Genomic DNA, 14,745 nt, shown 5'->3' on the forward strand with positions numbered 1-14,745 from the left:
TTTTTTTTTTTTTCCCCAGCAGACTCAGAGAGGAAAAGCAGACAAACATGGCACAACCATATAACCTGGAAATGACCTTGATAAAGTGCTGTTGAGAGCTGAACAGAACGGAACCAGCAATCAATAACCCAAATGCTACAATCTGACAAGCGCAAGACAAGCAAATTTGACATAGAAGACATTTGGCTGCAGAGAGCTCACACAGAAGTTGTATGGCATGGTCAGTTCTATAATTAGGAAAGTGAAGAAACCTCCTTTATAAAGGTGTCCTTAGATGTTACCAAATAATTTCACAAATGGCTTCTTGATAGTATTGCATAGGGTGGTTTTAGAGCTTAGATCACTATCTCAGAGTGAGTGAGCAAGTGGGTGAGTTTTATTTCTGAAAACTTGACCTCAAACTCAGTGGCTGCTCCCCACTGGGCCTAAGAATTAGCTGAAGACTAAGCACAAATAATTCTAGCAGATCTCCTACCAACAATAAAGCAAAAGCACACAAAAGCACACAACACAGTATATCTTCTCTTGCCATTAAAAGTGCCCATTCCTTCTGTAATCTCTACACTATAACATTAATTTTTACTTTCTTCTTTGGAAAGTAGTTTCTTTGTTTATTAGAGACAACATAAAAGTTAGCAAAATAAAGAGGAACTCTTCCTTTCTCCAACAATTAATGATACTGTATTCCTTTGCTCTCAAAAGTGACAAATATAAATTGGACTGAATGAAGATGTGTCACAGACAATGCAGCAAAGAGATCAAAAGTAACCCTGGGCTGGATAAATGGAGCAGTAATTAGGAGAAAAAGAACTTTTTCTCTAAATATTGCATCAAGGAAAGCAGTACCAGAACATCACATAGTATTCTGGCATTTTCCTTTTACAAGAGTCAAATAAAATTAGAGAACCTACATAATGCTTGACCCAGAGTTGGGAAACAGTGTTAGAGTGGAGGATTTCAGAAGTTAAAACTGTTTAGCTTTTCAAAATAAGACCAAGAACAGATTTGATTACAGCAAAGCTGTACATTTTCAATGAGAAAATGCCAATATTAAAGGCCTATTTAATCTAATGGGGAGTGACATAACAAGAAGCAATGACTAGAAGCTGAAGCTAGATAAATTTAAATGAGAATTAATGCCTCTACTTCTAGCAGAGAGGGTGATTAACCTTTGAAACAAGTCACCAAAGGAAGTGCTAGATACTCCATTTAATGAAATTTTTTGTAAAGACTGTATGACTTTCTGGAAAATATCCTTTAGTCAAGCAGGTCAGTGGGCTCCACAAACAAAGTTCTCCTGTTATTTCCTTAAGACTGAAATCTACTTCACTTGTGAACAGCAGCACTACAGCTTTACACACTAACACCTCCACTTGTCTAAAACCCCAGCTTCTGCCAAAGTAAGAAAAGCTTCAGTATATTTTATAAAGGAATTAAAGAACCAAGACTAAATTGCTCCTCTTCCCTTCTCTCTTCACATTAGAAGTGAGGCAGGATACAGCTCCCATTCAGCATTTTCACTTGGAGGGCACAGTACTGGACTCCAAATAAAAAGTGCATGTGTTCTTGGTGGATCTCACATTGCCCATGAATTCCAGCCCATTTCACCCACACACCTTACTAAAGGATAATTAAGTTCTCATTGCAATAGTGGTGAAAGTCACACAAACCTCCCTGTTGCCTAAACTCCTATTTACTCCTCCATTCACTCTCCTCCATGTGGAAAGGGCTGCTTTGGGAATAAAAACAGTGCTCAGCAGAGTGATGGCAACTGCCACACCAGGGCAACAACTCCCTCCTCCAACCTGCCACAAGACCCACAAGGACAGAGCTGCAGTTGAGTCATATGTTTGAAAAAGTGTTTAATTTAATAAGTTACAGAGGGTGTCACTTTTGAATTACCACTGTATCATATGGCATGAGATTTTAATAAATTTATGTGCATTTCTTAACAGGATTTGTAACTTATTTTCTCTATTAGAAAAAGATGGCATCTTATTTTAGGTGCAAATTATATTACATTGCCACTGTGACATCACTGAGAATAAAGTCTCTACATTTTGTCAGGTAATGCATACGCAAACCTGGTACAAAAAAATCACTTGCCACACTCAAGTCATGGCCACCTTTCCATCTGACCTATCTTGGTCCTTTTACTTCTGTTTTCACATGCTCTAGAGCCCAGAATAGCTTTCTCCACTCCTTTCTTCTGCTCTTTTCCACCCTACAGTCATCCCATCCTCAACTACAAAGGTTTGCTCTGTGAAAAGTCCATGTGAGGGAAAGAAAAATGTTAGATGGCACAATGATGTTTGTCCTTGCTATCTGCTGGATACTTGGGTGACTTTTACAGTAAACAGGTGCAACCTTGGAAAAGAGAGTTCACCACCAGCCACATCTGTCCTACAAGACACTGCACAAGGCTCACAAAATTGTGGTGGGCCAGTCCAAGTGTATTTATTTATTCCAAAGATGTTCATTCACTGCTTGACATTCTACTCCTGGCTTCACTGCATTTTAAAAGTCCACCCCACTCATGAGCTATTTCTGATTGCAACAATATTCCCTATATTTAAAAGGGAGGGAATTGTCATTCTATGAATCATAAAAAATATTTCTGTATTCCTTGCTGTAAAAAAAGTCCACAGCTTTCTATGACCCCTAGAAAATATATTTAAGTTTCTCTTTGGTTTATGTCCATTATAGTACAGTGTGTTTCCCTCTACTTTGGCTTGGGCGTTTCAAGTTATCCATGGCTGGCTGTTCTGCCAGGGTTAAAAAACCAGTTCCCTGATCCATGACAGGCCATATTAAAGATATATCAGCTAAGTTTGTGTAAGTAGTACCTCCTCCCCAAATATTTAAATAGCAAGTAATTAATATGCTACCATAAAAAACTGCCTGATCCTCACAGCTCCAAAGTTTGCAATGCAAAGGGTTGCAATGTATGGAAAGAAAATTCTAATAATTAGGCCAAAATGTTCTGCAGTTCCAGCCTCAGATGACTGCATTACAGTTTATACATGACCCCCATAACCCAGAAATAGAAGTGTAAAGTCTAACTTGCCTTGTGACACAGCTGACTCATTGTCTCTTCAAAAAGTAAATCACAAAGTATCTTCTTACCAGGTTTGACTAAGTTTCCAAGGTGTTGCATTTAGAAAGTCATTAGGTGTTCTCTGAGGTATTTTTGACTGCACTGATATTTCCTGCAAGTATAAAAGGTAATATTGCTGGGAGGAAAGCCAAAATGGAATATTAAGTGTGTTCATTTAAAAAAATCTCCTTCAGCTCAGCTGAAAAATCAAAAAGCTGCTTTGCTTGTTGTCACAGCTACCTTCTTTCAAGCTCCTTGATTATACCCAAAGAGCTTCTGCAGCATCACCCATATCAAAGCCCCCAATCTGAAATCAGACCCAGATCCCATGGTTCGCTTTTGAAAGTGTGAGGTTTTGAACTGTGGGCTGGTTTGTTACTTATTTATTTCTGTGAACATTGAAATTACATTTTCAATTTTTTTTAATTTTTTTTTTTCTGCTACAAACTATAGAATTGCCAGCATCCCTCCTGCACCTGCCAGCAGGTCCTATTGGTCCTGGTTCTAGGAACTGAGAATTAGCCCCTTACCTGAATGTTTACTAAAAAAACCTAAACCAACCAAACAAAAAAAAACCCCAACAAACCAACAAACACAACAAAACAAAAAAACCCCAAACAACCCAAACACTATGGATATCTTAGTTTTAGAAGAAACACTTGAAACGTGGTGTGAATAAATCTTCCAAATATTCAACTTTTGCCCTTACCGAGATTCAACTCTCCTTTTAATCAGGAAACTCACAGCGAAGCATCTGGAGTGACAGTTAATATTTAGCCTCTGAATAAATAAGAGGAATAATGTGCTTAATGGAGAACTCTAAAAAGACAAGACTTAAATATTGATGCTTTTTGTTAACATTGTACGCTGTGGTGTCAATTGCTACAACTAAAACAAAAGTGGCAGAAGACACTTTCTTAAGAAAGACGCCCACAGTGATGACTTACAAAACCTCTTTAGTAAAGAAAGAATATCCTCTCCACGTAGTTCTCTGAGAAGGATTTTATTTTCAAAAGGAAGAAGTTAAATATTTTGAAGTAAAAAGAGTCAGGGGAGGAGAGGGCCCTGCCTCCACTGAGCTGTCCTGCCTTCCTGAGATGGGAAGGGGCACGCACTATCCGGAAGAAGACAGCCTTTACTTTGGACCTTCCCCAGCCTCAGCCTCACCACTGACCTCAGGTACACCACCACCAGCATCTCCACAGGTGGGATTTGTCCTACTAAGCACAAAGCAGAGTTCCTCCCAGTGTGCAGCCCCCCCTCTCCTGTCCATGCCTCACCCTTCTGGATCCTGCGGGATGCTGCGCCACAGGCCATGCTAAAGACTGCCAGACTACATGGCAGTCACTGCTCTCCCCTTGTCCTGCTAGGACAGTCATCTCCTCAAAGCAAGGCTCATGTTTGTCATCTTTAGGATGCATGGTTCTTTTATTAAAATCAGCCTTTGAGCACTTAAATGAGAAATGACATAAAATTAGACCTGTGCTTCTGCTGTACTGCAGTGGCACTGAAAATACAGAGCACTCTCTGATTTATAACACTGACATTGCTAGTCCCACCAGCTGACGACTACCTACAGGTTTTGCTGTTGGTTTGAAATAGCACTGAACTTTGGTTAGTGCAGGAGTCTGATTATAGAGGCAATCTCCTCTCATCCTATTCATTAGGCTGACAAAAGAGCAGCTAGCACTTCACATTAGGCAGAACTTCTACTTTAATTACAGGACTGGTACTAAAGCTTGTCTGCCGGTGACACTTCAGGAAATGTGGAGCCTGCATGTGTAATGTAAAAACAACTAACTGACTCTCTATCACTGTGCCTGCATTACTACTTGCAATAGATTATCGTTCCTGGTATTTAAAGTGTGGAGAAGTAACACAGTGATATACACTTGCTACCTAAGTAAATATTCTGTACGAGAGGCCTTTTCCTGGATGGTAATGCAAGCATAGAATTAAGTTCTTTCATTGTATCAGATAAAATATTATATTAAATATACAAAAGATTGAGTTGAAGAATATTTAGAAAAATGGTTATCTACAGATGGTGACAGATTACTCAAGTTTAAAAACTGAGTCACATGTTGAATTCAATCAATATGTGATCGTGATGGGAAAGTCAGATGCATGAATAGTTAGGAGCAAACCTGTTAGGGATAAAAACTAGTTTCTAACTAGGAACAAGTGGCACCTCACATGGATGATGATCTTTCCACCTTTATCAGTGGTCAGAAAGAATATCAGTTAGTAAATAGTGTTAGTGAAGCACTGCATTAAGTCACCTGGGCCACTGCATTCCTAAAAAGCCTTAATGAAGGTCACAATACCTACAAAACAGGTCTATACAAAGACTTCCAAAATTATATGAGTTTTGGCTTCTTTTCAGACATCAGCCATTTTCAGGTCACAATTTTAGTTTACCTCATCAGGCCTCCACCTGCAGATGCATCTACCAATAGAAGTTGCTAGAAACCAGCACTCTAGGGTCACAAGTCATCTGGCCATTTTGGATGCCTAAAGACATAGTTGAAGATGTAATGAATCATGCCTTAAAAGTGTGTACTTCTCTCCACAGTCTTTAAAAAGAGCCCAGGCAAGTCACTCTGATGCAGACACCTACAATTAGTCAGATGAATCTCACCCTTCATATTGCAGCAGAGACTCATGCCCAGCAACTTGGATGCACACTTCTCCTACAAAGAGGATCAGTATTTTCAGGAGTAAGAACAAAACTTCTTTCCCAATTTCATGACTGCCAGTGTAACCCAGGTAAAAAGTGACAGGCTTCACAGCCAGGAGCAACCTCCATGTAACAGAAACACCATTTTTCTCCTCTTGTGAGAGGGTGTAAATGCCTTACAGTGAACAGGAACCTGAGGTTCTTTACCCTTGGGTTGCCTATGAATCAAACCTAGGATAGTTCTGTTTGCGCTATTGTAACTCTGAACTTCTTGATGTAGTTAATTCAGCCACCACTCCCCACTCCACATCACCCAACATTTAAAGAAGGAAAAAAAAATATATTTGAGAAAATTATCAATCTAAGCATACTTTCCATAAATGAATGGTTCTGTTTTCAAAAGTGACCTGCCAGCCATAACTTAAATACAGGTACTGAATGCCCTGACATCAATAGCAACACTCAGCATCAGACTATAAATAACTGAGGTCTGATTCAGTCCTCCATTTTGTGTCACCCAGGTCTGCCCAGCTGCCACCATGAGTGGCAATTGTCCAAAAAGCCATAGGCGTAACAGCTTGTTTGTGGAGAGGGACTATTATTTGCCACTAAAAAAAACCCCAAAAGAACAAACAAGCAAGAAACAAACAAACAAAAAAAACAAAGTGAAAATGGGTATTGCATATTTTCTGAAAAAAAAATAATTAAAAGGTGAAAGGCACTATAAGACTTAAGAGCAGCATTTACGTTCCCTTTCCCTCACACCCCCCAGCTTCTCCCATGCTTCAGTGGGCACAGTGGAGGCTGCTGCCTAACCAGCATGCTGGATCATCACTTGAATGGGAGCCAGCCAACCACGGCAAGGGTAGACTCATGGGCACTAAATAGAAAGAAAAGTCAATTTTGAGGTAATTACGTGTTGAATGCCCTTCTTAACCTGCAGCTGTTGGGGGCATTCAGCACATACGGTTAAGGTTGATGAAATTTTTAGTCACTGAAATTTATAAGGTTACCTTGGCAGGTCATGCAGCTTGAATTTTTTTTCTTGCTAGTGTACAGAAACAGCTGAGAGAGAGACTACACTGTTTACTGATTGTAAAAAGGGAAGGCAGTCATGCTGCATCAGGAACTGCTCAAAGACCCAAACTACTCAGTGTTCCAGGGCAAATGATTGAGGGTGACGGAGAAAAAAGACAGGAACATTCTCCATTGCCTCTTTTAAAGCACCATATCACTGCTCTTTCTCTATCCATCCCCTTCCCACAGCCTCAAAAGAGAGGGAAGCATTTGTAGACGCCGCTTCCCTTTCTGACTGCTGCACTCTTTTGGATGTGAGAAGTTCCGCAGGGGTAGGGGAACTCATTATGACCCTCAGACTATTTTTCAGCTCAGTGTGGAGCTTTGACAATATTTTTTTTGATGGAAAATTCCTTGAGAAAGAGCCCTTTTCTTTCTTTTTTCAAAGAAACACATGGACAGGAAGGGATTCACTCACAGAGTCTTGACCATTCACCGTTCCCCTTAGATTTCTGTCGCACATCTCGTGACACTAGCTGTGTGGCTTCAACTATAGCTGAAGTGAATAAAATTAGAAAGTCATTATTACCTGAAACAGACTGAAGTCAGCTGAGGTTCCTATCTCTAGTCATCTCTCCACACCATTCCCCACCATCACAGAGTTGAACTCTTGGCTTTAAGAGAAGCCAAGCAATGAAGAGCCATCAGGACCCAGTAAGCGCTTGTGGCCTTGGCAGTGCCGCACCAATCCCTCCTCTGCTCTCTGACAACTGAAGGACCTCTATCACAGCCTGCAAATAAAGCAGGCATGACCATGCTCTAAGAAGTTCACTCACAGAGGAGAAAATATGTTCTATAAATTTATTGATTTTTATTTTCTGAGTCAGTCTTTCTAACTGTGTCTTTTGTGTGCCTACAATCAGGTGTTACAGACCTGTATAAATAATATGAGGTAATAAGACATTAGCTGAACTGTGAGTAAAGAACAAAGCAAGAAAAGATTTGACTTGGAGGTTCTGAAATTATCTTCCCCAACAAAAGGATGTGGCTCCTTTGTATTCATCTCTCTGCTGATGCTCCAGTCTTCAGCTCTGTACAGTGTTATTACAGGGTATCGCCATGCAAGACACTGTGGAATTGTGTTGGCATTTTCAGAGAACTAATCATGATAAATGTGTTGCAAGCTTCTTTACAGCTTTTTAATGAGTAAAAATGTAGAGCTGTGTGATTCACAGAGGATGCAAAGCTTTAAATGTTCAAAGTTTGTGTTACAAGAATTCAGAATAGTAGGACAACCTTACCAAGGCCTTGCCACTGTTGCACCAGGTCACTTCATGACCTGATACATCAAGATGTAAATAGACCTACTCTTCAGATTTCTTATCCTTTCTGTACTGAAATTTGTTGTGAATGTGTGATTAAGTACAATCAAGAAGTACAATGATGTAAACAGCAGTCTGCACCTAGAATATATGGCTAAAGTATGCAAAAATCTCCACGGGAAGCCAGGATTATCAGAGGATTTCAAGGCAAAAAGAGGTTATGTATATGTTTGGCACTAATATTGAGGACTTGAATGCATTCATCTTTACGTGTAGCTGGTCCCACTGAATATTTTTGTGACAGTGCAGATACCTAAACAGCCGCATGCTGGTCAGATGGCTGGAGAAATCAGGTGAGTAAAGTACAATTAAACTGGTATGTATGCATACTGTAATCTCAACAATCTGTACATTTTGATACAGCACAGAACTTAAAATAATTAAATGAAGCTTTAAACATGGCAAGTGAAAAACTGTCCCTTTGGAAAACAAGACTGTGGTGCTGTTCAGTCTTGGAACAGAGGAAGAACAAAAGCCAGCCACAATGAGCAAAGGCAGCTAAGCATCTCAGCCATCTGAAAGGAGGTAAAAAAATCTTCAGGCTTAGGAAAAGAGATTGAGTTACTAATTCTGCACATGGAAAACTTTAAACTATGATAAGTGCAGGTCATCTGCATGGGATAGGAAGCCAAGTCACCAAGTATTAACCTGAAAGTGAATGGGAATCACTTTCTCTTAATACTTTCTGTGTAAACATTATTAGAAGCTGCTTGTCCCATATCATGACTGTCAAGAAAGGAGGCTAATATAAGTATTTTTTTAAAGGAAGCCAGACTCCAGAAGTGTAAAATGACTGACGGAAGTTAACTGTTCTGGTTATTCTGTTCAGAGATAGAGTTATTACAGGTCTGCATTCTGAAGAAAGAAGGGAACAGCAGGGCACTGCCAAGACACAAAGTCACACAGTGGTTTCAAGAGACCTTCCCAGGTAAAGTCCATTTAAAGTACTTTCTGTCACAACAGCTCCAAGAGCAGTACTAGAATATTTAACATTAGTACCCCAGTGTGATTATGGTGTTCACCAGCCATGAGCCTTAACATCACATCCTGATACACTCTGTGAGGTATAGATCAGACTGAACAATACAAATATTCCAGCTGGGGCTACTGGAAATAATTAGAGAGTAGAGTGCTACCTGCTAGTGTGTTATTACTACTTGCATATGACTAAGAGCATCTAAAAAGTCAACCAACTATATAGTCAAGCTTAATTGAGGTGAATCAAAAGGATTTCCTGATTCAAATGCTACAAATAGTTATGAGGGACCTGCTCCAGCCTCTGTACAGGTCTTCTAAGTAGAAAAACTTGTAGACATGTTTGTTACTCCAACCTATCCAAATGGATTTGGGATTTATGTTGCATGACTTGCTGACCCAGAAGATGGGAAGGAAATTAGTCTTTCCTATTCTACAACATCCAGAACATCAATTTCTTCTTTTGTATAATGCCTTACAGTATCTCTGACTTTGGAAATAGGAGAAAGGAGCTAAAGTTAAAAGCCTTCTCTGCTCTCCTGTCTGATGGGGGCAGAGAGAAACAAAATGTCCATGAAGGGAAAAAACAAACCTGAGTAGGCTAGCAATGGAAGGTCTCTTCCAGGAAAACAAAGCATCTCATGGAATGGAAGTCTTGACTGACTTGAGGAAGATTCTCAGTTCTGTCTGATGGAGAACAATTGGAGAGAGTCTGTGCTGGAAAAGGAGGAAGATTGAAGAACCAGCAAGTGGGGCAGGAAGCTTGGAAGAAGTCAGCCAAGGATTTTTGTCTGAGAGGGATCAACTCAGGAAGATCAGAGACAGAATTGATAGAAACCGCAAAGTCAGAATTTCAACCAGACAAACTGCAGTCTAGAGAGGGATAGAGCAAGCAAGCTTTGTGGTTCAAACCTGTGTGACTTCTGTAGTGCCATCACTCAGTGTCAAGCTATTGAGCCCACTCGGCCTAAACTCTGTGTCCAACATTCAGCTTCCTCCCTACCCACAGAAATGCCAGACTGCAGCAAGCACTGATTTCTGTGAAGGAAACAGTTAACATCAAAGCAAACCTAGCTTTAGTTAAAGTTCTCCTGCTGTCTACAGGAACTAATTGCAATCACAGATTTTTTTCTTTCCCAAAGCACTACCAATAGGTAATGGAAACATTTGTCTTAATTATCCTTTCTGAAGAAGAGCAAATCAAATAAAATCACCACAACACTAGCTCTCTTGAAAAGGTATCAAGATGATCTATTTATAAATGTTGATATATAACTAGAGAATAAAATGAAACATTGCCTCTTCTCACAATATAGTCTTGTTCACTAATCATACTGGGACACCATCAGCATCTTCTCCTTTGAAGGACCCGGCAGAAGGAAGGCAGAAGGAAACTGTCAGGCAAACAGAAGGGGAAAAAAAAAATAAAAATGGAAGGCTGAAAATCCCTCCCTGCACTGATCTTATGTAGGGGCACCGTATTTGAGTCCTGTCTGATCACTTCAGCAGCCCCATATGTTGTTAATACTCTTTTAACTACCCTTTAGAAGTTTGAACTTCAGCACTAGTGTGGGAAATGTGTGACAGATATACAGCTAGTATTTCCAGCAATGATACGAATGAATGACATCCTATTCAAACAGTTTAGACAACGGTGGTAAAAATGAAAAACCGCAATACAAAAGAAAAGGGAATGTATGTGTCAAAAAACTACTTGTAGCTTGAATGATGTAGTAATAATTTAAACAGTGTTATTAAAGCAGCAGAATTCAAACAAATGCCAAGCAAGTCTGAGGCTAGTGAGCTCGTAATTCTTTTGCTCACAGTGTTTCACAGTATTTAGCATGTGATGGAGAGCTTTCACTTATTTATGGCAAAAAAAAGTAGGGTACAAATTATTAATAGCTCATCTCATTCACCAAGTGTTAAAAAGTAGCAGAAGGTAGGGAACAGCAAGTAGTGTAATGGCTGTTTAGAAAGCTCTCCTTCTTAGAAAGTTTTTAAGGAAGATCACATGTAGCTCAAGATGCTAAAATCCATTGAAAGGATAATACAGGTTAGTGATACCACTTGAGAACAATCTCCCAGAAATCTTCAAGTGATGCAGCAAGAACAAAGCCAGCACCCCAGCCAGTGCTTTGTCCTGTCAGTGACTGACAGTAGCATCCCAGGTTTCCAACCCAACACATACAGGTTCTCCAATTTTACTCCCACTGTAAAGCAACAGGAGGAATTATCTGCTTTTGCTGAACCAGAATAGGACTCTTCAAATAGCCTGAAAATCAGCAAAGATGTGAAGCTGGCAGAAAAAAGGAACCAACTGGAAAACAAAAACCACAAACCAAACCAAGTCAACCAACCAAAAAAAACCAAAAAACAAAAGTGAGACAAAACTTGCTACCTCTATAGGACCCATATCCTCTGAGTTCCCTGAGAAGTTTGAACACTAGAGTGGAAAAAACACATATGTTTCATCTGTAGCTTCACAGAGACTATGTCTCAAATTCCATGATTTTAAGTCTCAAGAAGCAGGCCAAAGCCATCCGTTTGCTATCTGAGGGGCTGATTAGAAAACCCCTTAGATTAGAAATTGGATGTGAGTGCTGACAGAGACACCTCAGGCAGTCAGTCACTCACTCACTGCACCCTCCTATACTTATCCTATCCCAACAGATGTTTGTCCAACCTACTCCTAAAGAGCTGTACAAGCCTCACATATTTCTTCACTATCCCTACTGTTGTTAAGTTTGCCTAATACAACCTGCAGCTGGAATAAACAACCAATTCCTTCCCCTGAACAGAGACTAAGTTTGTTGAAAACCTTCACAGGTACACTTGGATATCTGTGTTTACTTGTATTTTTAGAAGCACACGTACTGCTCAGCATGTAAAAACTAAAATGAGCAATGTTTTACCTGCTACTTACATTTTAAGACTCTTTAAATAACAATGTGGACTGCCAAAGAACCTCAAGTTGCACTTGCACTAACCACGTAGCAAAATCACTTCATCCACGAAAAAAAGGAGACACTACTGGGATAAAAGGTACCATCTGTTTAATAGTAATCCATGACACCACAAAACAGTTTATGATAAAAGTGAGATGCCAGGAGGAAAGCAAAACTGATTAAAAAAAATTCTAAATCTATTACTCATCAGTCTTCCTCCCTGTGTGTTATTCTAGTAACACCTGCTTCCTCAGTGTCTAACTGAGGAGAAGTTCCTTCTCCTCTTTCTAGTTCTGCCTAACTAAGAGTTATAACAGCAAAAAATCCAGCTCTGGTCAGGACATCATCAATGGAATTGTTAATTAAATTACAAGGTCAATTTGCATGTTCACTATTCCAGTATAAGAAAAAGTATGCAACCTTTGGAACCTGAAAAAACTGAGCTGAAAGCAATGGAAAAAAAACCCCAAACACACCCCAATTTAATTTCTCAGTCGTTTTTTTTTTTTTTACTTCCTTTTCTAGTGGATGAAGCTGATCTAGAAAAATCCATGTGAGTTTTACACTTAGTTTCAAAATAAGTTGGGGTTTGGGTCATGAAGGCTGCAATTTTCAGCAGAATTTGGCAAAGGCATGCAGAATAACATGGAATTTTTATCAGGGGCCTCAGTTAAAACTTTCAGAAAGCTGAACTGAACCAGCTTTCGTTTGACCATACACAAAATTGTTACAATTAAAATAAGGGTAACTGCAAAATAAGGGTTGTTTGGATGTGGTGTTGGTGGATATGGTTTAGGGGAGAACTTTGTAGAGTAGGGATGATGATTGGACTTGGTGATCCCAAAGGCCTTTCCCAACCCAAATAGTTTCATGATTCTATGATTCCATTAATTCATTTAGGGCAATAAATTCACCTGGCGTGAATGTTATTCTACACACATCTATCAACTTCTCTTAGAAGGATGAAAAATGAACTATGTAAGACATTTCCATAGAAATTAGCAGTCATACTGACAAGACACCCTGTTCACACTTACCCATAACTGAAACAGCTATATTGGTACAAAAATCTGTCCTTATATTACAATGTGCAGGAAGATGCTTTTTTCAGTTCTCCACACCACTGACACTTCGTGGTTCTTACCACTGAGGACAGCTCTAGAAGGAAAGACTGAGACAAAGCCATGCATAAAATCTACAGAATTAGAGAATCTTTTTTGTTGGAAAAGACCTTTAAGATCATCTAGTCCAACCATTAACACAGCACTGCCAAGTCCACCACTAAACCACGGCCCTAAGCACAACATCTACACATCTTTTAAATACTTCCAGGGATGCTGACTCCATCATTTCCCTGGGCAGCATGACAACCCTTTCAGTGAAGACATTTTTTCCTAATATCCAAACTAAACCTCCCCTGGGACAACTGAAGACCATCTATTGTCCTATTGCTTGTTAATTGGGAGAAGAGGGCGACACCCACCCTGCTACAACCTTCTCTCAGGTAGTTGTTAAGAGTGATAAGGACTCCCATCAGCCTCCTTTCCTCCAGGCTAAACAACCCCAGATTCTTCAGACCCTCCTTGAAAGACTTGTTCTCCAGACCCTTCACCAGCTTCATTGTCCTTCTCTTGGATACATTCCAGCACCTCAATGTCCTTCTTCTAGTGAGGGACCCAGGATGAACACAGGATTCAAGGTGCAGCCTCACCAGTCCTGAGTACAGGGAGACAATCACTTCCCCAGTCCTGCTGGCCACACTATTTCTGATACAAGCCAGGATTCTATTTGCCATGTGGAAGAACAGAAGTAGGAAGACCTGACTAATGAATTAATGCACTTACCCAGTGAGGATATTAGGCACCATATTGTTACACACACCACAGACTGCCTCTCCTGTTTTGATCTAAATTGTTTCACTAAGGTTTTACTGGAACTCGTATTTTCACTTGAAAGCAGTTGGGTTTGATGAGCAAACGTTTCCTTCCCAGCATATTCTCAGTCTTTGTTTTAGATGGATACATGTCACATTCTGAGCAGCCATTACATTTCCCAAACAGTCTCAGATATTTTCCCATCTAAATGCTAACTAGAGGTGATACTGCCTTCTTAGAAAAGTCAAATGAAGTCATAGCCCACAGTACCATAACAGCAATAAAAGGGCAAGAAAATGAGGAGCTGTGCTGTTAAAAATGATGAAAATAATAAATGTTGTAGAGCTTGCAAATGGGCCAAGAACTATTTAGAAGTCCAGGCATTTTTCTCTGCTGTCCATAACAGAACTTTGTAACGAGGAACAAGGTGCCAGTAACTGACACGTCGCACCAAGACACGCTGGAATTGGTGGATCTCTCCTCTCTGCTTCCTGCAGATTAGGCATAGCCTGTAATGCACTCTCTGCAGTGCACTCAGCCTTAAAAAAAACTACTACCTCCTAGAGGACAAGGCAGATTTCAAGGGGACACTGGCACATTACAAGGAATACACGGGGATTTGGCTATACTGATCACTTTTATAAGAATGACTGAAAGTGGGTCTCAAGGTCTTTAACAGTCAGGTAATAGAAACACAGAACTTTGTGAGAAAATCTTCCACTGTAGCTACAAAATGCATCTAAAGCCAGGGGAAGGAAAAAATCCCAAACCT

The sequence above is a fragment of the Chaetura pelagica genome, unplaced genomic scaffold, assembly GCF_000747805.2.
Source record: "Chaetura pelagica isolate M959 unplaced genomic scaffold, ChaPel_1.0 scaffold29, whole genome shotgun sequence".
Lineage (NCBI taxonomy): Eukaryota > Metazoa > Chordata > Aves > Apodiformes > Apodidae > Chaetura > Chaetura pelagica.